This window comes from Lissotriton vulgaris, chromosome 10 (genome assembly GCF_964263255.1).
Source record: "Lissotriton vulgaris chromosome 10, aLisVul1.2, whole genome shotgun sequence".
NCBI classification, from domain to species: Eukaryota; Metazoa; Chordata; class Amphibia; order Caudata; family Salamandridae; genus Lissotriton; species Lissotriton vulgaris.
In genome coordinates this window covers 246,941,976-246,968,394 of record NC_141698.1, presented here as the reverse complement: position 1 = coordinate 246,968,394, position 26,419 = coordinate 246,941,976, and positions in this window count along the sequence as shown.

Here is a 26,419-nt window from a genome sequence, read left to right as displayed (position 1 = left end):
GAGAAATGTAGCAGTGATAACACTAAAATAGAAAATGTTTCTGATATTCAAAATGTTTTAGACATATGTGCTGGACTAAATCAATTGTCTCCGAATATTCAACAAGATTGTCAGGAATGTATTATGTATATGCTTGCTGTTTTACAAGATGAAGGTGTAGATATTGATACTCTTTTTGGTCTTTCATATAAATGGCAACATTACTGCGACAATTGTTTTCAAGTAGTACTGACATACACACTGAAAGATTTATATATTTAATATTACCAGACTGTAAAGCAGTGTCTTTCAATAATCTAGTTAGAGAAGCAAATCAAAACATGGTCTGTTCTGAATGTAACTCTGAAATGTTATCAACATTATTTATACGAAGATATGGACAGTATATAATTTTAATGCTCCAACGATGCAGACCTGATGGAACAAAATTGACAACTTCAATTAAAAATGTTGTGGCTTCTCAACTATCAATTTCTGGAAGAACTTTTGTAACTGTAGCAATTATCTTCCATGATGGTCCTTCTACAACATCAGGACATTACACAGCTTATTTAAAATCTCCAAAAGGCTGGACACACTGTAATGATCCTCAATTGACTTTTAAAAAACGTTTGCCTTTTGACTTACCAAATTCTTACCTAGTGTTTCTGCAACCCAAATTTTAGAAAAATTATTTGGGCTAGGAAAATTACTGCTATTAAGAAAGGATACTCTGTTGTTCAGAATTACTTTGTGAGTGAGGGTGAGCAAATTATAAAAGAAAACTTGTATTTGAGAAAATGATAGCATTAGGTAGAGATTTTAATAATCTTAGATGGTAGAGAACACTGTGAAATTTTTGATTCTAAAGGTCGGGAAAATAAAGGTTAAGAGTACAATTTAGTAATTTGCAAACTAAACACTTTACACATACTATTTGGCCGTGTGGAGAAGTATCTCAGAACAAAATGACTACTTTGGGAAAATGTTGTTAGAACATGCTTGTATGGAAGTTTATTTAGAGGGTATAAAAAATAAGTGATATTATTTTATTACTTTGTGATTGTTGGAGATGTAGCATACTTAAACAAGAAATTGCGAATTAGAGAAAAACATTTAAGATATGTTTTTTTCGAATATTTACATTATGTATTCAAATGTTGTGTGGTTTTTTTTAAACACAATCTTTTTGATTGTGTTTTTTTATTACCCGCTGTCATATGATGAATAGTATTGCACTCACTGTTTTAAGTGAAATTCAATACATTCTGAGAATAGCAAAATAAAATAATTAAAATATTGTACACAATTTTTTGTATTTTGTATTGCAAAATATACATTATAACCACATTATTTCTTCTCTTCCACAGATATTATATTTATAAGGTAAGTACGACAAACAAACAAAAACTTCTTTAAGAATCTCTTACTTATCTTTCTCTCTTTCCTCACCCATCTATCACTTCTGTCACTGTCACTGCCTGTCACTCAATCTAAATCATATTCTACCACTTCCATTGTCTGTATCTTACTTATGTTTCCTTTTTCCTTAATCACTTCTTTGTGTTGCTGTATCACTAATCTCTTCTTACTCCCCCCTAACTTTCTTTCTATTACATTATCCCTCAGTGACCTTCAGTCACTCCACTTCTTTCATTCCTTCACTCGATTTTGTTCACTACCCTTCCTTAATTCCCTTTCTCACTATCTTTTGCTTCATCCATTTCAAAATCTCTTCCACAATTTTAATAACTATAACTCAATTTTACTATCACTTACTCACCACTTCTCAATTTCACTTACCACCATTTTATCATCCTCATACCTCTTCCCTCACCATCACTCCACTTATCTTAATATTCACTCCCCTTACCCTACTTCCCTCTCTCCATACCTTATACCCTATATCTGCCCCGCTCCCCTTCTCTCACTCACCCTCCCTTACTCTCTTTCCCTTAGTGCCCTTCCCTTATTTTTTCACTACTCTTAACTCACTCCCCTACCCTTAGTCTTTTTGTTTTAGTCACTGTTTGTCTCACCTTTCCTCACTCATCATACTCTCTTTTCCTCACTCACCATACTCTCCTTTCCACACTCATTCCCTCAGTCCCTTCCTCTCCTTCACTCAGTCATGCTAACTCCCTTTCGTTTAATTCTCTCATTTCTTTCACTTCATTTCTCTCTCTCTCTCTCTCTCTCCCTTTGTCTCACTTAGTCCAATCACTTCATTTCCTGTAAGTCACTTGCTCTCCCTCTCTTTCTTTGTCACTTTCTCTCTCTCTTTCTTTCTCCCTCACCCTTCCTCACTTTCCGTTTCTGTTTCCTTGATTTCTCCTTTTTTTTCCAATATGAAATATATATAATAACTACATTTTTTCTTTTCTTCCACATATAGTATATTTTTTAAAAAATATACTATAAAGTTGGTATTATTTTTAAGGTAAGTTTGACAAACAAAAAATACTTTTTCATCACTCATTTACTTTTCTTTGTGTCTTTCTCATTGTTTAATCTCTCTCTTAGTAACCTTCCTTTACTCATGTTACTCATCTTTTCTCGTTGTGATTACTGCCCTTCATTCACTTCTACACTCCTTTTCTCACAAAAAAATACTCTTTGCTCACCATAACTGACCTTGTGTAACTCTCTTTTTCCACTGCCTGTATCTCACTTCTCTTTCCTATCTTTCTCAATCACTACCTTGTGTTGCTGTATTGCTCAATCTGTTTTCACTCCCCCCTTACTGTCTTTATATTACATCATCTCTCACTGACCTTCAATCACTCTACTTCTCTCACTCTTTCTTTTCCTTTTCTACACTCCACTTCCTTTATTATCTCCCTAATTCTCCTTTCCTTCATCCCTCTCTAAGTCTCTTTCTCTGTCTGAGTCAGTATAACTGATTTACTCCTTCACACTTCTTCACTCTCTCTTTGTTTGTGTCTCTTACTGTCTGCCTCTTTGTCCACCAGTCTTCTTTCCTCTCTTATTTTATAAATCCTTCTCTCTTACTCACTACTGTTTACTGTCTCTTAATATGTTTCTTTTTCTCACTCTGTCCCTGCTCTTCACTAACTCTCACCCATTCTTATCTCTGTTCATCTCTCCTATTATCTTTCACCTGCATCAATTTTCTCACTCCCCTTTACTCTCTTTCCCTCACTCCATCTGTCATTTCTCTTCCCTTACTTCATTTTCCTCATTCATTTTTGCTAAATCCCATTCGTTTAGTCCTTCATTCCCTTTCACTGTATTTAACTCTCCCTCTCTTCGTCTGAGTCACTCAGTCTAACCGCCTCACTCCCTCTCACTCACTTGCTCTCCTTCTCTTTCTCCCTTATTCTCCTTCCCTCACCCTCATACCCTTTCTGTAACTGTCACTGCCCTTTATTCACCATCATTCCTCTACCCCTACTACCTTTCCTCCTGTCTCTATGTCACCCCTGTTGTCTTTTCTGCTCTCTATTCCTTACTCTCCCTCACTTTCCTTCACTTATTTAAATCCTCAGTCACATTCCCTCACTACGCTTTCCAAAGTCCCTCCATTCCCTCACTCAATTTCTGTCTCCCTCACTCCCCACTTCTCACTTTCATTTACCTTCCTTTTATCATCCTTATACCCTTTCCCTCACCATTACTCCACTTTTCATACCTTCACTCCCCTTACCCTACTCCGTTTCTCTCTCTCCGTCCCTTACACTCCTTCCCTGTCTCCGGCCCGCTCTCCTTCTTTCACTATCCCTCCCTTACTCTCTTTTTCTTAGTGCCCTTCCCTTACTTTTTAACTCTCCTTAACTCACTCCCCTACCCTTAATCCTTTTTTTAGTCACTCTTTGACTCACCTTTCCTTACTCACCATACTCTCCATTCTTCACTCATTCCCTCAGTCTCTTCCTCCCCTACATTCAGTCATTTCAGTCATACATTTATTCACTATACATTCATTCAAAAAAATAATGACACATTGTGTTAGAAATACAGCTCTTTTTAGAGAAGTGAGTTAGTTCTGAAAAGAACTTTTTTGTTTTGTTTTGTTGTTTTATATATTTTTTTCTTTTTTGAAAGTTTTATATTTTTTTTGATTTTTCAAACAAGAACAGAAGTCTTCAACTGCAAAACTGTTCAACAGGACCAAAATAAATCCAAACTTTGAAAAAATTCATCTTCTCTGGGAGCATTGATGTTCATTAATTCTCCGCTCGATCAGAGTGAGGCTCTGCTCCCCATACACAATAATTTCAAAACATTTGTTGCATCTCATGTGGACTTTTGTCAAGAATGGTCTTAAGTCCATCTCTGCAGTGAATGGAGATGCAGGTGGTCATCCAGATGATGTGCTGGCCACAGCTGGTGGTATTTGTGTGGCCAGAGCTCTTGTTGATGCCTGTGCAAATTGCACAGGGTGCACTTGTCTGACATGCCTTATCATTGTACGTATTGAAAAGGAGTATTTTTTTGAAGGGTTTCCTCTTGATAGAACAGTGTCACATATAGTGCAAGTGACTTTCGGGGCATTCACTTTTTTTAGTCCTTCAGGAAAAGTAAAAAATTTCCATCTGAAAGATTCCTTCCCTTTTCTTTGAGGTAGCCGATAATCTTCCCCAGAATCAGAAGATGAATCCTGTCTTGCAGCCATTTCAGAAAATTCTCAGGAAAGTTGCAAAGGCTCCTTCTGTCCGGTTTTGCTCCACGGGATCCGATTGATGCTTAGAATGGTCCACCTCCAAACGTCACAATGCCTCTTGTATAAACACACAGCAGGATTGAGCCATTAGGTGAGGGATAAAAAGAACAGGGAAGGGAAGGGCCAGCAGGGATAGGAATACCTGTAACGACAAAAAACAAGTACTTAGAAATACGTTCGTGAATACCTAACTACTCTCATATGATCTTGCTAAAGAGCTAAGGTGTACCTTGTGGTATGAAAGAAAAACAATTCTGGCAACATGTCTCCTCTATCGCCTCCTGTGACTTCAGGCAGCCTATTGAGACACAAATGTAGGTCAGAAACAAACACACTCTAAAGAACACATAAGTCACAGTTGGCTAACCCCTGTAGGTTGCATACCATGACAACCGGCAAGAGACGCTGTAACTGGATTCTGTAAAGGCACAGCACCTTGCTGTAGTAAACAAATATCTGAATCTCCACAAGGATGCTAAAAAGTCAAGATTTCCTTATTAACAGAAAATGGCAGTGTGTGGGAAGCAAGAACCATTACACTCCGCTCTGTGTGGCATAAGGTCAGGACATAGTCTGTAACCCTTCCCACAGGGTAAATGTACACAGTCTTCGCTGATAAAACCAAAAGCAACAAACACTTGAACCAGTATTGCTGTATATGAAATCAATGACAGTACACGGTGGCGCGTAGTTGCGACCACCACCACGCCCCGCGAACTGAGTCACCAATGAGGTCTTTTCCATACAGAAATACAGAACAGAAATTCACCAAAGTCCCTTCCGAAGTTAACTTCACTCCGGAATAAGAATAGAATGGGAACGCGTGGCAGACTACCACCGCGCTCCGCTCTTCCGAATGTTTAGACACAACGCGCGGCGCTACCGAAGACAAGCAGCCCGCTGGAGAGTCACTCTCAAAGGAACAGATCCTACCTGGATCTCTGAACGCCGAAGAACACCGTCTACCCTCCTGCAAACTTGCCGAGCAGCCGCGGCGTGCAGCGCCTCCCAACCTCCTCCAAGGCGAACTCCAGAAAATCTCGAATTACATGCAACAGGAAGCGTGTTTGAGTGGCTCAAGTACTTCCCCTCACCGAGGAGTCTGGGAGTTGTAGTCTTAACTCCCGTTCCAGCCTAAATGTCCTTCCTCCATCGCCTTTGCACCCACACGTACTCTATAATGCAGACGCAAACACCGGAGAAACCTGGCACCTTCTCCCATGAGAGTGAAACAGATAGTGAGGGAAGTGGGTGGTGTTTTTGAAGATTCTAGAACAGAAACTACTATGAACCAATGAAACGTGCTGTTTTCGAGTCACATGACTTGACGTGCGAGCACCCGGTCGCGCAAGTCGCTTGAAAATGGCGTTTTACCCGATTTACATAAAAGTTTCAAAACGTGAAAAGGAGGCAAGGTAGACACTCCCTGACCCCCTAGAGCTTCTCAGGGGGTCCCTAAAGAACTCAGACGGGCAAAAGAACCTTTTTTTGGGGGGTGGGGAATTTGCGGGGTGCGCGCACCCGGTCGCGCACCTCGCAATTTAACTCCCACATAGAATATCGCCAGCAAGCCAAGAAGGGGAAATCTTCTTTTATTTGGAAGTTTTTTACTTTTCCTGAGGGACTAAAAAAGGTAAATGACCCTAAAGTAACATGTACCCTTTGTGATACTGTTCTTCCAAGGGGAAACCCTCTTAAAAAATACTCTTTTTCAATCCATACTATGATAAGACATGTAAAGAATGTGCACCCTGTGCAATATGCCTAAGCAGCCACAAGAGCTCTGGCCCAGCAGATTCCACCAGCTGTGGCCAGCACATCTACAGCTCCACCTCCATCGCCAGGAACAGCAGAAATGGACCTTAAGCCATATTTGGCGCATGTGCATATGCGGTGCAACAAATGTTTTGATGTTATTGTTTTTGGTGAACAGAGCCTGAATCTAATTGAACACAGCATTCAGAATCATAAATGCTCTGAAAGGAGATAATCGTTTTTATATTTTTCATTTATTTTGTTCTTGTTGAACAGTTTCCAAGTTGCAGTTCCTGATTTTTTTGCAAAAAAACAAAAAAATAAAAAACTTTAAAAAAAGCTAAAAAAATATAACACAACAAAAGAAAAAAAAAGTTATTTTCAGAACTCATTCAATTCTCTAAAAAGAGTTATATTCCTAATACACTGTGTCGTTCATTTTTTTGAATGAAAGCGTAGTGCATAAATGAGTGATTGAAATGACTGAGTGAAGGGAAGGAAGGGACTAAGAGAAAGAGTGAGAAAAGGGGAGTATGGTGAGTATGGTGAGTGACAAAAGAGGAGTCGAAGAGTGAGTGAAAGAAGGGGACTATAGGTAGGGGAGTGAGTTAAGGGCAATGAAAAACTAAGGGAAGGGCAGTAAAGAAAGGAGAAAAAAAACTACTTTCAGTGTTTTGATGTATTTATATTCATTAAAAAAAAGATTTTCACACATATTTTGTTTAGGGGTTAGCATTTAAAAAAACTTGCAAATTCACTAAAAAAAAAACAAAGGTTTCACACACGTTATAGTTAGGAATTAGCATTTTAAAAACCTTTGAAATTCACTGAAAAAACCATAGGTTTCACACCAGTTATAGTTAGCTGGTCATTTTACTCATACAAAACCTATGAAATTCCCCTGTTATAGTTAGTTCAGCTAACTATAACTCGCGCGCCCGCAATGCACTGCTGATGACGTCACATATTACATCACTCATGACATGGTCATTGACATCACTCATGACATCACTGATGACATCTCAAATGACATCCCTGATGACATCACTGATGACATCATCCTTGTGGTAGACTTCCTCTCCTTTGATACACACGATCAAAAATAGAAAGTAACATTTTGAAAAAATGGAGATACCAATTCCAGTTAGAACAACCTATTCAGTATTTCAAAAATCTACATACATATCCAGTCATTCACTAACAGTTCTATATCGGCACTCATACATGTACTCACTCATCATATGTACTCATACACCTATACATCTTATTACACACCGACACTCATCTATAGAGTTACTCACACATGCAAATAAATAAACATCCATTTACTTGCATATACAGCTATACACCCACCACTACACTAATTTCTACAGAATCTTACACATACTTACTCTCTAAAACAATCACTTATAGAAACACATAGTTATTTATACAGGAACTCTTACAATCTCTTGCTCTCACATATACTCATTTATATACATCAATACTCACCTACACTAGTTTAAAACATATGTAGTTACTCATAAAGATTCTTTTGAGACAGTCATTCACTCACTAACACACTCACTAACACACCCATACACACACTCATCCATCTATAAAGTCCTGCACACATGCTGTCTTCAAAACACATACCAACAGTGAGTCAGTCATTCATGCATCTGTGCGCTAAGTAATACTCCCAACCGAACCATACAGACACTCATTCTGGTACTTAAAAATCAACTAATAACCCATATACACACACATGTAGCTACTCACCACCCCATGCAGCCACTTATTTACAAAGTGAGACACTGATACAGATATTTAAATATTTAAAGATTACTCGCTAATACACCTATTCACTAAGATATACTTAATAAGTCAGTTATACAATCAATTTTTACAAAAAAAAACATCCATTTAGAGACTTATTTACCCATTCAATCTTCCATCGACCTTTAGATATACATATATCAAAAATATTTATTTATTTTTCAGAAAGAGACGCATTCACTGGAGGATGTCATCAGTGATGTTATCAGGGATGCCATTTGAGATTAGGAAAACAAGGGGGAGAGTAAGGGATTGTTCCACTTTGTGGTGGACGAGGAATACTCCTGTTCCCCTGGTCACGTATAATGAAAAACAAATGAAGGAGTATCACCCGATGTATAGGCTGAAGGTTTTCCAAAAGTGGAATAATTATTCCTTTTCTAAAAAAACCCTCACTCACCACCTAGTGGTGACATGCTTCATCATCGGGGTCCACCCTGGTGGCCTAGCGTCACCAGGGTGTGCTTCGACACATGTAATACAGTGGAGCAGGTTGTGAAATGTAAGTGCAAAAAATTAGTGTTAAAAATTGTCCTGGTTTAACTTTGTAAGAGTGAATTTCAATAAAAAGCAACTGGACAATAATAAAATAATAAAGTGTGAGATACTGGAAGGGGAGTTACGACCTATGTATCTCAATATGTGTTATAGTGCGTTGGTCAACATGTTTCAACCGTTAGGGAAGGTTCCCGGTATTCATCAGGACCAAGGAAATGGACGGTATGAGTCCCCTAAAAGACTCACCCTATCCTAAATCCTTTGAAGAACCAATGGTAAAATTTACCAAAGGTAGAATGCTCTCAAAAATAAGGAGCATAGACAAAAACCTGTGGGGAGAGAAAGTAAATTGGCGTCAGGCGCAAATCATTCTTACTAGCCTGTTACGTCGTGCAGACTCTCAGTGCATACATACTGCATACCACAGTGGTGCTTGGAAAGACCTTAAGAGACGATTAGCGTGATCATATTGTGTACGTGGACGCTTATTATTATAGCCAAAAGGGTTCCTTATCAATGTCTATAAGTGCGTGCAATTTTGCATGCAATAATGTTATGTTTATCGCCATATTCCAATGGTAGGCGGAATTGCTTTGTTATGTCGCAACTATATTCTGATGCGCATAGTTATCAGGCAAAGGCCACATCAAGGTAGCCCTCAGTGATTATTATGCCGGCATGGGACATACAAGACTGACAAACATGTAACATAGAGATGGTCACAGATACTGCATGGCAAAGGGCAGGTTTACTGTTGGTAGTATCCTATTTAGCTTCGGCGGGCAGGGGGTAGGTGCATCACGCGGTACAACGTATTCTAAATGAAGAAATATAGTACCCGTGATTAGGTAATGAATGACGATCAGTGCCGAGGGGCGGTAAAGTATAGCCGCATCGGTACAGGTGCGTGGCCTTGCATCTGTACGTATCAGGATTCTGTGGGGATAGAGATTGTTACTTACAGTTTACTGGCGTGGCGAGAGGCCCATAACCTACGTCTACCTTCCGCTGCTCGGCTATGAATGCCGTGCGGTCCGGTGCCAGTGATAAAGGAAAGCTGCTTCCGGGCGCGATCACGTGGGAGCCGCGTCACCGGCTGGGATGGCTGAGCTACGGAAAGCCGGAAGGGCCGTGGGTTGCCACGGAGATTGAATGCTAAGGATTACGCGCATGCGTAGTAAAGTGATTAGTATTTTCAGGACAGTAACACAGATCAAAGAGTCAGCGTCTAACGGAGTTGAGCGAAGTGCTAAAGAGCATTCGATAGTTTTACAAGAGATGATTAGGAGTTAGGCGAGGTGCTAAAAAGCATCCGAATGTTTTACAAGGGACGATTTAGTGTTAATGCAAAGGGTGACAGGGGAGGAAAGCGGCGGCTGTATTGTTGGCAGCCCCAGAGTTGGCAGGTGAAGATTCTACGCGCTGCTATATGCAAAAAAGAGACTGGGATGAGTCTCAATTGCAGGGTGAGTGTCGAGAATGGGCATTATTCATTCAGGCATTGAGGTCCAGTGAAATTTAATGAGAAGGGACATGTAGATGTCCAGTGGGTTAGAGTTCCTTTCTCAAGGGAGGACTTAGTTCTTATCTCTTCATTTAAGCACAGAAGCCCATGGAATATTATCATTCAGACCCATCTTGTGGGTCGAAAGTCTATAAATCCATCGCTGATCTTTTTCAAAAAGGCGTGATTGAATATTGGGGCCTGGTTGTTATTGTTCAATCACAGTCCACCTCATGTCATTTGGAGTGTGGTGGACAGTAAGGAAATGATCTGTCAGTTTAGTGATATTTTTCTTGCAGCGTATCGTGCTCCTGTGCTCACAGATACGTTGTTTTATCTTGCGGGTGGTCATTCCCACATAGGGCTTCCCACAGGTGCATGTGATCAAATAGATGACATTGCTGCTATTGCAATTGGTGTGGGATCTTTGTTCCCAGACTTTGCCCGCTTCTAGGTTTAGAGTTTTGGTGTTGTCAGTAAGGTGGCAGACACTGCAATCCCCACATCGTGAGTGTCCTGTCACTGGAGGGAGGCCCCACATCTGTGTAAGGGTGGGGTTGTTGTTCGTTGTCGTGTTCCTGGGTCTGGTATTGACCAAACTGTCTTTCAGGCTCTGCGCTTTTCTGTATGAGAACAGTGGTTTTTCCCATGTTAAGTTTCCTGAGTTAACTATGGACCAATGTTTATTGATGCTTCTGCTGACTTGGTTTGAAATTGCGTTGTAGGTTGTAACGCATGTGAGTGGAGTTGTTTCTTTGTTTTTTGTTGTTTCTTCCAGTAGAGCTTGTCTGGATTGATTTCTCGCTCGTTTTTGGCACTTGTGTATAATCTTGGGTGGGTAACCACGTTTTTTTAGTTTCGTGGTGAGATCTTCTGCTTGGCTTTTGTAGTCTATAAGTTTGCTACAATTTCTTCGTAGACGCAGGTATTGACCGTAAGGCAGATTTTCCCGCAGGGGTCGCGAATGGAAGCTTTCGTACCTTAACAAATTGTTTTTGGCAGTTGGTTTGAAGTAGGTTTTGGTTGTTAGAGTGTCATTTTCCCTTTGGATTTGTATGTCCAAGAAAACCATTTTATCTCTATCAGCACTGTGGGTAAAGTGCAAATGTGGGTCGCTGTCGTTGAGCCAGGCTATAAATGCCATTAGTGTTTCTTGTGGACCTTGCCAAATTGTTAGAACGTCGTCAATATATCTACGCCGGAATTTGATGTTATCAAAGTAGGGGTTATCTGGCGATAAGATATATTTTTGCTCAAAGTCAAACACGTAGAGCCCTGCTACGCTAGGAGCGAAAATGCTGCCCATGGATGTGCCCCCTATTTGGAGGTATATGGATCCTTCGTATTCGAAAAAGTTCCTTTTCAGGGCTAGCGTAGCACATTTGATGAAGAATTCTTTGGGCGTGCGGTGGTCCCAGGTGGTTTCTTCCAGTGTTTTCTTTAGTACATTGATGGTTGCATCCTGAGGTATGTTAGTATAGAGGCTTTCAATGTCAAAGCTCACTATGATGGTATTTTCCTCCATTTTGATGTTCTCTAACAGTAGTAGTAGATTTTTCATGTCCTTCAGGTATGTGGATGTCCCTTGTACAATGGTTTTCAGAAAAAAGTCACAGAGCCTTGATAAAGGTTCTAATAGGGAACCTATGCCGGATACTATCGGTCTTCCGGGAGGTGGCAATTTGTCTTTGTGCATTTTGGGTACCACATAGAAATATGGTATTCTGGCTTCAGTTTTGCTCAGGTAATCTGCCTCCTGTTTGGAGATGTGGCCTGCTGCTTCAGCTGTTTCCACAAGATTTATAATTTCTGTGCGTAAATCCTCTGTGGGATCGGTTGGGAGTAGCAAATAGTTCTTTGTATCACCAAGTAAGCGTCTGCATTCCGTGTTGTAGTCTGTTCTGTTCATTACTACCAGACCACCACCTTTGTCCGCTGGTTTTATCACTATTGTGTCATAATTTTTGAGGTCAGATATGGCTTTTTTCTCGGACCTGCTGTTGTTGTGGTAGAGTGTAGTGACTGACATAGATTCAATGTCGTTAAACACTGCCTGTTCGAAAGTGTTGATTTCGACTGGAATGGTGTGTGGGGGCGGTACAAATGTAGATTTTGTCCTTAATCCAGTTTCGTTCGTGGTCTCTTCTGAGTTCTCTGTGTGGGTTTTCTCAAAAAAAGCTTTGAGCTTCAATTTTCTGAAGAACGGCGCCAATTCGCATTGTAGTTTGAATTTGTCCAGAGCGGCTGTGGGTACAAATCCTAGTCCTTTGTTTAGGACTTGTGTTTCCGTCTCAGTTAGTACTCGTGATGACAGGTAAGTCACTAGCTCCTCGCATTGCTGGGGCCTGCCCTGTTGGTCCCGGTTTTGCTCCGGGTGTTGCTGCCCACTGTGTCTTCCTCTTCCCAGTGGACGTTGTTCCCTTGTTTGTTGCGTCCTCTCCCGCGCCTGCCTCTGTTCGGAAAAGGAGGGCAGAATTGGTTTGGTGGGAACGGGAACTGTTGGAATGGTGGCTGCCATCCATACATTGGGAATTGCTGGGGTTGGTGGTAAGGGTTCTGAAACGGAGGATGGCTGTATTGTGGCCATTGGTAATGCCCTCGGTATGTTCCTCTTTGTCTTTGTCTCGGTGTGCTGTTGTTGGAGCCTCCGCTGCTGTTGGAGCTGTGGGAGGTGTTGCTTGAGGCATCCGAATCTGGGTCTGGTGTTGTTGTGGCTTTGTAGTCTGGATCTGAGTACGGATATGCCTTAACGAATGTGAATTTTTTTAGATCTTTTTGGAATTTAAGAGCTTTCTGTTGAGTGAGGTTATCTCTATATTCGTTTATTTCTTTGTTAAGGTCGTCTAGTTTCTTCTTGTACCCTGTGATGGTAGTTTTAATTTGGCTTTCGGTCAATTGGATCTCCACTTGGATTTTTTCAGTTAGTCGTATTGCTGTTTTAAGGATAAGTATAATCCAATCGTGAGTACAGTGCCACGTTATGAGAGCCCAATCTTTCCTGAACTCTGGATCATCTAGGAATATTCTTGGAGCATTGGTAACCAGCAGGCCCTTTGGGGCTATGTTGTTGGTTACGTATTCCTTCAATATGGTTCCGTGCAATATTGTTCTGATGCGGTTGCGTTTCAATTCCTTTGATCTGTGTTACTGTCCTGAAAATACTAATCACTTTACTACGCATGCGCGTAATCCTTAGCATTCAATCTTCGTGGCAACCCACGGCCCTTCCGGCTTTCCGTAGCTCAGCCATCCCAGCCGGTGACGCGGCTCCCACGTGATCGCGCCCGGAAGCAGCTTTCCTTTATCACTGGCACCGGACCGCACGGCATTCATAGCCGAGCAGTGGAAGGTAGACGTAGGTTATGGGCCTCTCGCCACGCCAGTAAACTGTAAATAACAATCTCTATCCCCACAGAATCCTGTTACGTACAGATGCAAGGCCACGCACCTGTACCGATGCGGCTATACTTTACCGCCCCTCGGCACTGATCGTCATTCATTACCTAATAACGGGTACTATATTTCTTCATTTAGAATACGTTGTACCGCGTGATGCACCTACCGCCTGCCCGCCGAAGCTAAATAGGATACTACCAACAGTAAGCCTGCCCTTTGCCATGCAGTATCTGTGACCATCTCTATGTTACATGTTTGTCAGTCTTGTATGTCCCATGCCGGCATAATAATCACTGAGGGCTACCTTGATGTGGCCTTTGCCTGATAACCATGCGCATCAGAATATAGTTGCGACATAACAAACAAATTCCGCCTACCATTGGAATATGGCGATAAACATAACATTATTGCATGCAAATTTGCACGCACTTATAGACATTGATAAGGAACCCTTTTGGCTATAATAATAAGCGTCCACGTACACGATATGATCACGCTCATCGTCTCTTAAGGTCTTTCCAAGCACCACTGTGGTATGCAGTATGTATGCACTGAGAGTCTGCACGACGTAACAGGCTAGTAAGAATGATTTGCGCCTGACGCCAATTTACTTTCTCTTCCCACAGGTTTTTGTCTATGCTCCTTATTTTTGAGAGGATTCTACCTTTGGTAAATTTTACTATTGGTTCTTCAAAGGATTTAGGATTGGGTGAGTCTTTTAGGGGACTCATACCGTCCGTTTCCTTGGTCCTGATGAATACCGGGAACCTTCCCTAACGGTTGAAACATGTTGACCAATGCACTATAACACATATTGAGATACATAGGTCGTAACTCCCCTTCCAGTATCTCACACTTTATTATTTTATTATTGTCCAATTGCTTTTTATTAAAATTCACTCTTACAAAGTTAAACCAGGACAATTTTTAACACTAATTTTTTGCACTTACATTTCACAACCTGCTCCACTGTATTACAGGTGTCGAAGCACACCCTGGTGACGCTAGGCCACCAGGGTGGACCCCGATGATGAAGCATGTCACCACTAGGTGGTGAGTGAGGGTTTTTTTAGAAAGGGAATAATTATTCCACTTTTGGAAAACCTTTAGCTTATGTCATTTGAGATGTCATCAGTGCCCAGGCCTGCACCCACTTTGCCTTGCTTTCAACCATTATGCCCAGGGGTACTCAGTGTTGCATAGGCCTAGTCTTTCTCTGGGGTGTCTTGAATTTAAACATCATTGAGGGCATGTATGGCATAGGATTGTGGTGATTTTTGAGTGTTTTTTGACTTTTTGGGGTGGTGTTGGGGCCTGGCCATGTGGGTGGGAGCCATTTTGACGCCTGGGACAGGCAGGGCCTGGCCATGTGGTGGGGGTCAAGGGGCCATTTTTAAGCCAGACAGTGTGCTCAGGCCTGCACCCACTTTGCCTTGCTTTCAACCATTATGCCCAGGGGTACTCAGTGGTGCATGGGCCTAGCCTTTCTCTGGGGTGTCTTGAATTTAAACATCATTGAGGGCATGGATGGCATGGGATTGTGGTGATTTTTGAGTGTTTTTCGACTTTTTGGGGTGGTGTTGGGGCCTGGCCATGTGGGTGGGGGCCATTTTGAGGCATGGGACAGGCAGGGCCTGGCCATGTGGTGGGGGTCAAGGGGCCATTTTGAAGCCAGGCAGTGTGCTCAGGCCTGCACCCACTTTGCCATGCTTTCAACCATTATGCCCAGGGGTACTCAGTGGTGCATGGGCCTAGTCTTTCTGTGGGGTGTCTTGAATTTAAACATCATTGAGGGCATGGATGGCATTGGATTGTGGTGATTTTTGAGTGTTTTTCGACTATTTGGGGTGGTGTTGGTGCCTGGCCATGTGGGTGGGGGCCATTTTGAGGCCTGGGACAGGCAGGGCCTGACCATGCGGTGGGGGTCAAGGGGCCATTTTTAAGCCAGGCAGTGTGCTGAGGCCTGCACCCAGTTTGCCTTGCTTTCAACCATTATGCCCAGGGGTACTCAGTGGTGCGTGGGCCTAGTCCTTCTCTGGGGTGTCTTGAATTTAAACATCATTGAGGGCATGGATGGCATGGGATTGTGGTGATTTTTGAGTGCTTTTCGACTTTTTGGGGTGTTGTTGGGGCCTGGCCATATGGGTGGGGGCCATTTTGAGGCCTGGTGCAGGCAGGGCCTGGCCATGTGGTGGGGTTCAAGGGGTCATCTTGAAGCCAGGCAGTGTGCTCAGGCCTGCACCCACTTTGCCTTGCTTTCAACCATTATGCCCAGGGGTACTCAGTGGTGCATGGGCCTAGTCTTTCTCTGGGGTGTCTTGAATTTAAACATCATTGAGGGCATGGATGGCATAGGATTGTGGTGATTGTTGAGTGTTTTTTGACTTTTTGGGGTGGTGTTGGGGCCTGGCCATGTGGGTGGGGCCATTTTGACGCCTGGGACAGGCAGGGCGTGGCCATGTGGTGGGCGTCAAGGGGCCATTTTTAAGCCAGACAGTGTGCTGAGGCCAGCACCCAGTTTGCCTTGCTTTTAACCATTATGCCCAGGGGTACTCAGTGGTGCAATGGCCTAGTCTTTGTGTGGGGTGTCTTGAATTTTAAAATCATTGAGGGCATGGATGGCATGGGATGGTGGTGATTTTTGAGTGTTTTTCGACTTTTTGGGGTGGTGTTGGGGCCTGGCCATGTGGGTGGGGGCCATTTTGAGGCCTGGTACAGGCAGGGCCTGGCCATGTGGTGGGGGTAAGGGTGCCATTTTGAAGCCAGGCAGTGTGCTCAGGCCTGCACCCACTTTGCCTTGCTTTCAACCATTATGCCCAGGGGTACTCAGTGGTGCATGGGCCTAGCCTTTCTCTGGGGTGTCTTGAATTTAAACATCATTGAGGGCATGGATGGCATGGGATTGTGGTGATTTTTCAGTGTTTTTCGACTTTTTGGGGTGGTGTTGGGGCCTGGCCATGTGGGTGGGGGCCATTTTGAGGCCTGGGACAGGCAGGGCCTGGCCATGTGGTGGGGGTCAAGGGGCCATTTTGAAGCCAGGCAGTGTGCTCAGGCCTGCACCCACTTTGCTTGCTTTCAACCATTATGCCCAGGGGTACTCAGTGGTGCATGGGCCTAGTCTTTCTGTGGGGTGTCTTGAATTTAAAAATCATTGAGGGCATGGATGGCATGGGATTGTGGTGATTTTTGAGTGTTTTTCGACTATTTGGGGTGGTGTTGGTGCCTGGCCATGTGGGTGGGGGCCATTTTGAGGCCTGGGACAGGCAGGGCCTGACCATGCGGTGGGGGTCAAGGGGCCATTTTTAAGCCAGGCAGTGTGCTGAGGCCTGCACCCAGTTTGCCTTGCTTTCAACCATTATGCCCAGGGGTACTCAGTGGTGCGTGGGCCTAGTCCTTCTCTGGGGTGTCTTGAATTTAAACATCATTGAGGGCATGGATGGCATGGGATTGTGGTGATTTTTGAGTGCTTTTCGACTTTTTGGGGTGTTGTTGGGGCCTGGCCATGTGGGTGGGGGCCATTTTGAGGCCTGGTACAGGCAGGGCCTGGCCATGTGGTGGGGTTCAAGGGGCCATCTTGAAGCCAGGCAGTGTGCTCAGGCCTGCACCCACTTTGCCTTGCTTTCAACCATTATGCCCAGGGGTACTCAGTGGTGCTTGGGCCTAGTCTTTCTCTGGGGTGTCTTGAATTTAAAAATCATTGAGGGCATGGATGGCATGGGATGGTGGTGATTTTTGAGTGTTTTTCGACTTTTTGGGGTGGTGTTGGGGCCTGGCCATGTGGGTGGGGGCCATTTTGAGGCCTGGTACAGGCAGGGCCTGGCCATGTGGTGGGGGTAAGGGTGCCATTTTGAAGCCAGGCAGTGTGCTCAGGCCTGCACCCACTTTGCCTTGCTTTCAACCATTATGCCCAGGGGTACTCAGTGGTGCATGGGCCTAGCCTTTCTCTGGGGTGTCTTGAATTTAAACATCATTGAGGGCATGGATGGCATGGGATTGTGGTGATTTTTGAGTGTTTTTCGACTTTTTGGGGTGGTGTTGGGGCCTGGCCATGTGGGTGGGGGCCATTTTGAGGCCTGGGACAGGCAGGGCCTGGCCATGTGGTGGGGGTCAAGGGGCCATTTTGAAGCCAGGCAGTGTGCTCAGGCCTGCACCCACTTTGCTTGCTTTCAACCATTATGCCCAGGGGTACTCAGTGGTGCATGGGCCTAGTCTTTCTGTGGGGTGTCTTGAATTTAAAAATCATTGAGGGCATGGATGGCATGGGATTGTGGTGATTTTTGAGTGTTTTTCGACTATTTGGGGTGGTGTTGGTGCCTGGCCATGTGGGTGGGGGCCATTTTGAGGCCTGGGACAGGCAGGGCCTGACCATGCGGTGGGTGTCAAGGGGCCATTTTTAAGCCAGGCAGTGTGCTGAGGCCTGCACCCAGTTTGCCTTGCTTTCAACCATTATGCCCAGGGGTACTCAGTGGTGCTTGGGCCTAGTCTTTCTCTGGGGTGTCTTGAATTTAAACATCATTGAGGGCATGGATGGCATGGGATTGTGGTGATTTTTGAGTGTTTTTCGACTTTTTGGGGTGGTGTTGGGGCCTGACCATGTGGGTGGGGGACATTTGGAGGCCTGGTACAGGCAGGGCCTGGCAATGTGGTGGGGGTCAAGGGGCCATTTTTAATCAAGGCAGTGTGCTCAGACCTGCACCCACTTTGCCTTGCTTTCAACCATTATGCCCAGGCGTACTCAGTGGTGCATGGGCCTAGTCTTTCTGTGGGGTGTCTTGAATTTAAACATCATTGAGGGCATGGATGGCATGGGATTGTGGTGATTTTTGAGTGTTTTTCGACTATTTGGGGTGGTGTTGGTGCCTGGTCATGTGGGTGGGGGCCATTTTGAGGCCTGGGACAGGCAGGGCCTGACCATGCGGTGGGGGTCAAGGGGCCATTTTTAAGCCAGGCAGTGTGCTGAGGCCTGCACCCAGTTTGCCTTGCTTTCAACCATTATGCCCAGGGGTACTCAGTGGTGCGTGGGCCTAGTCCTTCTCTGGGGTGTCTTGAATTTAAACATCATTGAGGGCATGGATGGCATGGGTTTGTGGTGATTTTTGAGTGCTTTTCGACTTTTTGGGGTGTTGTTGGGGCCTGGCCATGTGGGTGGGGGCCATTTTGAGGCCTGGTACAGGCAGGGCCTGGCCATGTGGTGGGGTTCAAGGGGCCATCTTGAAGCCAGGCAGTGTGCTCAGGCCTGCACCCACTTTGCCTTGCTTTCAACCATTATGCCCAGGGGTACTCAGTGGTGCTTGGGCCTAGTCTTTCTCTGGGGTGTCTTGAATTTAAACATCATTGAGGGCATGGATGGCATGGGATTGTGGTGATTTTTGAGTGTTTTTCGACTTCTTGGGGTGGTGTTTGGGCCTGACCATGTGGGTGGGGGACATTTGGAGGCCTGGTACAGGCAGGGCCTGGCAATGTGGTGGGGGTCAAGGGGCCATTTTTAATCAAGGCAGTGTGCTCAGACCTGCACCCACTTTGCCTTGCTTTCAACCATTATGCCCAGGGGTACTCAGTGGTGCATGGGCCTAGTCTTTCTCTGGGGTGTCTTGAATTTAAACATCATTTAGGGCATGGATGGCATGGGATTGTGGTGATTTCTGTGTGTTTTTTCTACTTTTTGGGGTGGTGTTGGGGCCTGGCCATGTGGGTGGGGGCCATTTTGAGGCCTGGGACAGACAGGGCCTGGCCATGTGGTGGGGGTCAAGGGGCCATTTTTAAGCCAGACAGTGTGCTGAGGCCTGCACCCAGTTTGCCTTGCTTTCAACCATAATGCCCAGGGATACTCAGTGGTGCATGGGCCTAGTCTTTCTGTGGGGTGTCTTGAATTTAAACATCATTGAGGGCATGGATGGCATGGGATTGTGGTGATTTTTGAGTGTTTTTCGACTTTTTGGGGTGGTGTTGAGGCCTGGCCATGTGGTGGGGGTCAAGGGGCCATTTTGAAGCCAGGCAGTGTACTCAGTCCTGCACCCACTTTGCCTTGCTTTCAACCATTATGCCCAGGGGTACTCAGTGGTGCATGGCCCTAGTCTTTCTCTGGGGTGTCTTGAATTTAAACATCATTGAGGGCATGGATGGCATGGGATTGTGGTGATTTTTGAGTGTTTTTCGACTTTTTGGGGTGTTGTTGGGGCCTGGCCATGTGGGTGGGGGCCATTTTGAGGCCTGGTACAGGCAGGGCCTGGCCATGTGGTGGGGGTCAAGGGGCCATTTTGAAGCCAGGCAGTAGGCTCAGGCCTGCACCCACTTTGCCTTAGTTTCAACCATTATGCCCTGGGGTACTCAGTGTTGCATGGGCCTAGTCTTTCTCTGGGGTGTCTTGAATTTAAACATCATTGAGGGCATGGATGGCATAGGATTGTGGTGATTTTTGAGTGTTTTTTTTACTTTTTGGGGTGGTGTTGGGCCTGGCCATGTGGGTGGGAGCCATTTTGACGCCTGGGACAGGCAGGGCCTGGCCATGTGGTGGAGGTCAAGGGGCCATTTTTGAGCCAGACAGTATGCTCAGGCCTGCACCCACTTTGCCTTGCTTTCAACCATTATGCCCAGGGGTACTCAGTGGTGCATGGGCCTAGTCTTTCTCTGGGGTGTCTTGAATTTAAACATCATTGAGGGCATGGATGGTATGGGATTGTGGGGATTTCTGAGTGTTTTTTGACTTTTTGGGGTGTTGTTGGGGCCTGGCCATGTGGGTGGGGGCCATTTTGAGGCCTGGTACAGGCAGGGCCTGGCCATGTGGTGGGGGTCAGGGGGCCATTTTGAAGCCAGGCAGTGTGCTCAGGCCTACACCCACTTTGCCTTGCTTTCAACAATTATGCCCAGGGGTACTCAGTGGTGCATGGGCATAGTCTTTCTCTGGGGTGTCTTGAATTTAAACATCATTGAGGGCATGGATGGCATGGGATTGTGGTGATTATTGAGTGTTTTTCGACTTTTTGGGGTGTATAACTGATGTTCCTCTGGCTTCCATTGCTTTTAGGTGCACAAGAGAACCACCAGTGCCAGGAGGAAGTCCTGCAGCGGTGTGTGCAGCACAACGTCACATGACGTCACGTGTGGCCACAGACAAGACAACTCTTCAACTCGTGCAACTGCGGCCTGCTGTTCTGACATCTCAAGAAGATGGCCCCAAAGAAAGCTGGCCGTAGCGCCTCAGCGAAAAAAGTCGACAGTGCCACTGCCAGTAAGAAGGAGCAGAAGAAGCAAGTGGCACCACCTACCAAGGAGACTGGTGTGCCCACCGACACCTTTTTTGGGAGAAAAAAAACTTCGCCTGCAGCAGCAGCGGTGTCCGCCGGGGGCCAAGCTGGAAGCAGCACCTCCGCTTCATTGGGCTCAGTGCCACTACGCCAAGTTAGGTCCAAGACCACCATGAGTGCTGCTGCGGCAGCCACTTTGCCATACACGTAGATAAAACAATAATGACAACAAACTGTGAAATATATAAATCAAATAAATTAATAGGGGCAAGAAATGTACACATTAGGTAGTATGTAAGAGGAAGTTCAGGAGAAGGATAACATATTACTGAAAAATTGTAAAAATTGTGAATTTGGAGAATTAAGTGTAGGTCCCAGGTTATGATCCCCAGTAATGGTTGAGGAGGTGATTTTTTATGTCGTTTTTTGAAACTGCAATATGAGGGGTTACAGCGCAGGCTTATTGGGAGGGAGTTCCAGATTATAGGGGCATTTCCAGAGAAGGAGAGTGATTGTGTGGATTTCTTCTTAAGAAGTAGTGGGATTAGAAGGAGGGTGTTGGTGCTTCTTAGAGTTCGAGTGGTGCCTGCAATGAGGAGTTTCTTGGAGAGGTACTCAGGGGTGTTTTGGTGGAGGATTCTATGAGTGATGCAGGCAGTTTTGTAGGCAGATCTAACTTCAATAGGGAGCCATTTAAGAGAGTTGAGAGCTACAAGCCTACCCTGTCTACCAGAGGAGGCAATATCAAAACCCTCCTAAACAGGTGTGAATGCAAATGGATCACTTTATGCAACTAAGTGAATCATGGCCTTAACACCATTGATCAATGGAACAGTACTATTGCTATCTGATATCATGTTACTCCATAGACACTGCGATTTGACTGCCAACCCTAACTAATTTTGGCACCACTCTGGCTCCTCGCTTCCTCACGCTGAGAACATTCTCATTGCACTGAGTTCATTACTCCAATTGACTCATCCTATACCCTACCTTTCCTATCTCCTGTTCTGGTAACGTCTATGTACAATTCTATTTTTATCACTACGTTTGTTAATCCATTTACCTTAAAGTACCTAAATGACTTCACTGGCCCAATGCCTCTCCCTCCTAATAAACATGATTGACGGTTACCTTCTGTAGAACTGTTTGCTATGACACATTTCCTGACACTTCTCTTCTGTTTTACTCTCAGTACAATGTATACATCACCTGTTATACTCTGTTCGATTTAATTGTTTCTTAGCATGTCTGGTGTTCACCTTCTGCGATTTCCTCCACAGTGACACACAACCTGACATCAACTGTTGTGTTTTTCTGAGGTTAAATATGTATTTCACTTGATTTATGCATATCCCATGATTTACCGGCATTGAAGAAACGCTTTTTCCACATGTTTTCCCCAGGTTTTGCTTTCACAAACCTTTACCTTCCCCTCCCACCTCCTCTTCTCCGCCCACAGCCTTCACTCCCCGCCCCCGATACACTCACGTGACCACGTGACGTGCCTACCCCGGAAGCGGCCGCGCTTTCTTAACCATCGGCTCCCCCACCTACGGTACTCAACACACAGACGTGGCGAGTCTGTGCCTTCTCTGCTGCTGCGTTTATTCAGCTTGAGGTAAGCCACCCGCCGCTCCGTACCCCTATGATGCTATGTTATCATTCGAGTGGCGCCATCCCTAAGTTCCCAGCTCCCTTATTGTTTCAGGCTTCTGAATAACCGGGCACAGCCCACGGAATCCCTCCACACAATTGTTTTTCCCCACCGAAGTTCGGATTTGATTGGCAGCCGCTAAGAGATTGGTATCCTCAGCCAGATAATACGGCAATCCCACATTGCTTTAGGGCATCGACTCGCATACGTTCTTGCGCTCACTCCGAACCTTGTTCCCCGTTCCCGCACGTTCCTTCTCCTAAGACGCCGGCCGCCCATCACTTATCTGAGCCATCTTGGCCGCTCTGGAACCCACCAGGTATCCTGTGCCTTTCTCCTTGCCTCCTTCAGTCACCCCCCACGCACATACCGCATGCCCCCTTAGATGCAACCCCTTTTTTCACTTTAACTCCCCGGCCAACAGTCCTCACACTGTGTCACTAGGGCACACGTTATCGAACGCTGCGTCCCTATGGCACACTTTATTGGAGAAGCACCGACTCTCCTTACCGGCCCACCTGCCTCCGCCCACAGTCCTTTGCATCCAGCCCAATGATATCATTTGAAACACTCCACCCACAGCCTTCCTCCCCGGCTCACACGACTGCCCCTTTCCTTCCAGGAGATCCGGTTCACACCACGAGCTATCATAGGCCTCTGTCCCTCCTGCGCCAAATATACCCCACAGCTTCACTGGTTCAACAGGAACTGCAGCATCTACCTTCCTTGATCTTTAAGCCTTCCTCCCTTAGGACACTCCGGGGGGTCCTACCTCTCTCATCCTCACCACCACACTCTCTCACTTCCCAACTTCACCGCCTGCACCCACCACGGCCTCTTTACGCACGCACTCCGCCCCATACTCCCATACTCACGGACACAGTCCTGACCACGGCTCCTCAATTTTGGCTCCCACACCCTCCCGTCCTTTGCGTCACCTCCCGCCGTCCTCCTTCCTCTCCCAACCCTTACCCTCTCCCTTTCCTCCCTGTACAGCACCGTTTTTAATGACAACCCGGTCCTGAAGATGATCCTGACCAAAGAGGATCGAAACGTCGTCGACCGTTCAACGCAATTGATAGCGCATTTCCCAGTGTGGCTCTGGTAAATAATCTGTCAAATCCTCCAAGAAACCCTCATTACAAATCATTGTCTTGAGCCACATTGTTCACTTGATACACTGTATATATTCAAGCACCTTTCCTGCTGATCACAATTGTCAATTGCGTCGCCACTTCTTGTGTCACTTACACATTTGGAGCATCAAGTCCAATTCGGGTTGTTTGATATTTGTTTACGTACAGTGCTGCTACAACTGTATATATTATTTTCTGTTCTTTAATTATACAATGCCATGAGCACATTTCTAAAATCCACTAATTGAGTCTCCTTGTCTCTGTTCACGTAATACTTGATGCATACATGTCTACTCGCCTTTCATAATAATACCAGTTGAGATATTGTTTGTTGATCCTCATGTACCTACCATAATCTCAACGTGGTTTATGGGTCATACTCCAGTAGTTTATTACAACAACGCGTAAGAGGAGCAGTGCAGGCACCGGTGAACACGAGGCCGACTTCCCCGGACCCCAAAGCCACCCAGCCGGAAGAGAAACCCTCCCACACAGTGTCCATGTCCGATAAATTGGACAAAGTCTTGGGGGCAATTGAGCACTCAAGAGCGACTATGGAAAACAGTTATGGAGAATTGGCCACAGACCTTAACCTGCTCGGAGACGACCACATGAAGCTGGCAGACAAAGTTAAGCAAGGGGAAAAGACGCTCCAAATCATAGAACCACAAGTGCAGTCACAGCATGACGCCCTGTAAGACCTTCAATCTAGGTTAAAGAGCCTAGAAAACAAAGCTGATGACTTGGAATCTACCGGAGGAGGTGGAAGGGTCTAACCCTATTCGTTACATCGAAGCCTGGATCAAAACGTTCACCCAGGCAAAAGATTTGACGCCCTTCTTCTCTGTAGAGAGAGCACACTGGGTCCCAGCCCACAAGGCCCCCCCGGATCATCGCCCCGGCCGTTCCTATTGAAACTGCTCCATCATCAAGACAGAGACACTGTTCTCCGGGCAGCAAGACAAAATGGGCCGCTGCGAGTGGAAGACAAGCAAGTCATGTTATTCCCAGACTATTACTGTGCTGTCCAGCAACAAAGGGCCACGTTCCTAGCAGTCAAACGTACCTTACGCCAAAAGAACATACAGTATGCACTCTTATTTCCTGCCCGCCTCAAAATCATGCATGACGGAACTGCACACTTATTTACTGATCCTGCGGATGCGAGCCCATGGGTGGAACAAAGGCTAGCAAACCTTGGTGACAGTGGAAACACACGCAATCATCGACCCTCTGGACATCAATGGCGGCAGCACAGAAGAGTCACCCTCATACAACTGAGCCCACGATCTGATCTCTCCGCAAAAAACTCTCCTAAACTTGAGCAAATCATAGCGGAGCGCAGGGAAGCACTGCAAGCGGCCGCAGTGGTGGGATCGACGAGGGAAAGTTCAGATGGAGAAAAGGGCCCATATCTCTTCAACTCAGAGGAGAAAGTCAGCAATACAAATACTTCACGAGATGGCTCAGTCACACCTCCGATAGTGACTCCTCAAATGGCAGACACATTGATTTGATAATCGCTCTGCTGTGAGGCGACCACAGGATGATGTATCCTATGTGATCTAAATATCCAGTGAGAGAACACAGACATGAATAAGGGGGACTCCGTGTAAGGGATCCTGAACATTATTGGACTGTGTATCGTACTGGAGTACCACATGTGGGAGGTGGTGGGGGCAAATCCCCCTAGGTATCCCTAGTCTACTGTCTAATAGCGGGTAGCCGTAGCGTCTGTGGTTGGCGAAGACCTACAGCCACACCCCTCAAATAACGAACTAAATACAGTACACGATGTGTAGTTTGGACGTATTGCCTCGAGCGATAGGTCCCACAAGTTGGGAATGTTTCCCATTGTTCAGTTCTACTTTCCCCTTTCCTCAATCTCCCCAATTACCCCCTGCAAAATACACAAGCAGCACTGGGACATATATACAGGTGATGGGTATGGTAAAGGGGGGACACAGGAGTCCAGTGGGACATCATATGCTTTGATACTAACCGACATGGTCACCAAAATCCCAACTCAGACGTAAAGATTATTACATTAAAGTTCAGGGGTATGAACACAGCACATAAGAGATATGCTGTCTACGAATATGTAAAGAGACAACAGGCACAGATAGCTTTCCTACAGGAGACACACCTGAAAGCGACAGAAGTGGATCGCCTGCGAAGGAAGTGGCAGGGTATTATATGTGCTACCACATACTTTTGCTAGCGGCGCCCTAATTTGGATTAGGCCCGGGATCCCTTTAAAGGAACAGGCACGTATTGTAGACAAAGAAGGACGATATACCTTATTAGAGGGATTGTTAGACAACAACCTATACTGTTAGTGAGTATATACGCCTCTAATGTAGAGCAAGGCATATTCTGGCATCACCTTACAGGAGTGTTAACCCCAAACACCTTGATCCCATGGCTCCTAGGGGGCGATTACAACTGCACCCTGGACCATCACTTAGTTAGATCCCAAACCCAGTCAGCGCAGTACCCTGCACACAAATAGACAGACCTGTATCACACATGGGTAAAACACTGGCCATTAGCGGATGTGTGGTGGGAGCGGAACCCTAACACTAAGCTGTATTCCTTCCACTCCATCCCACAAAATCTACGAGTGCAGCTTGATAGATTTCTCTGCTCCACAACAATACTCCCTAGAATCCAGCACACAGACTATTTAGGCAAAGTACTATTTGATCACAACGCCCACATAGTGACCCTCTGGTGGAAGCCTCCTCG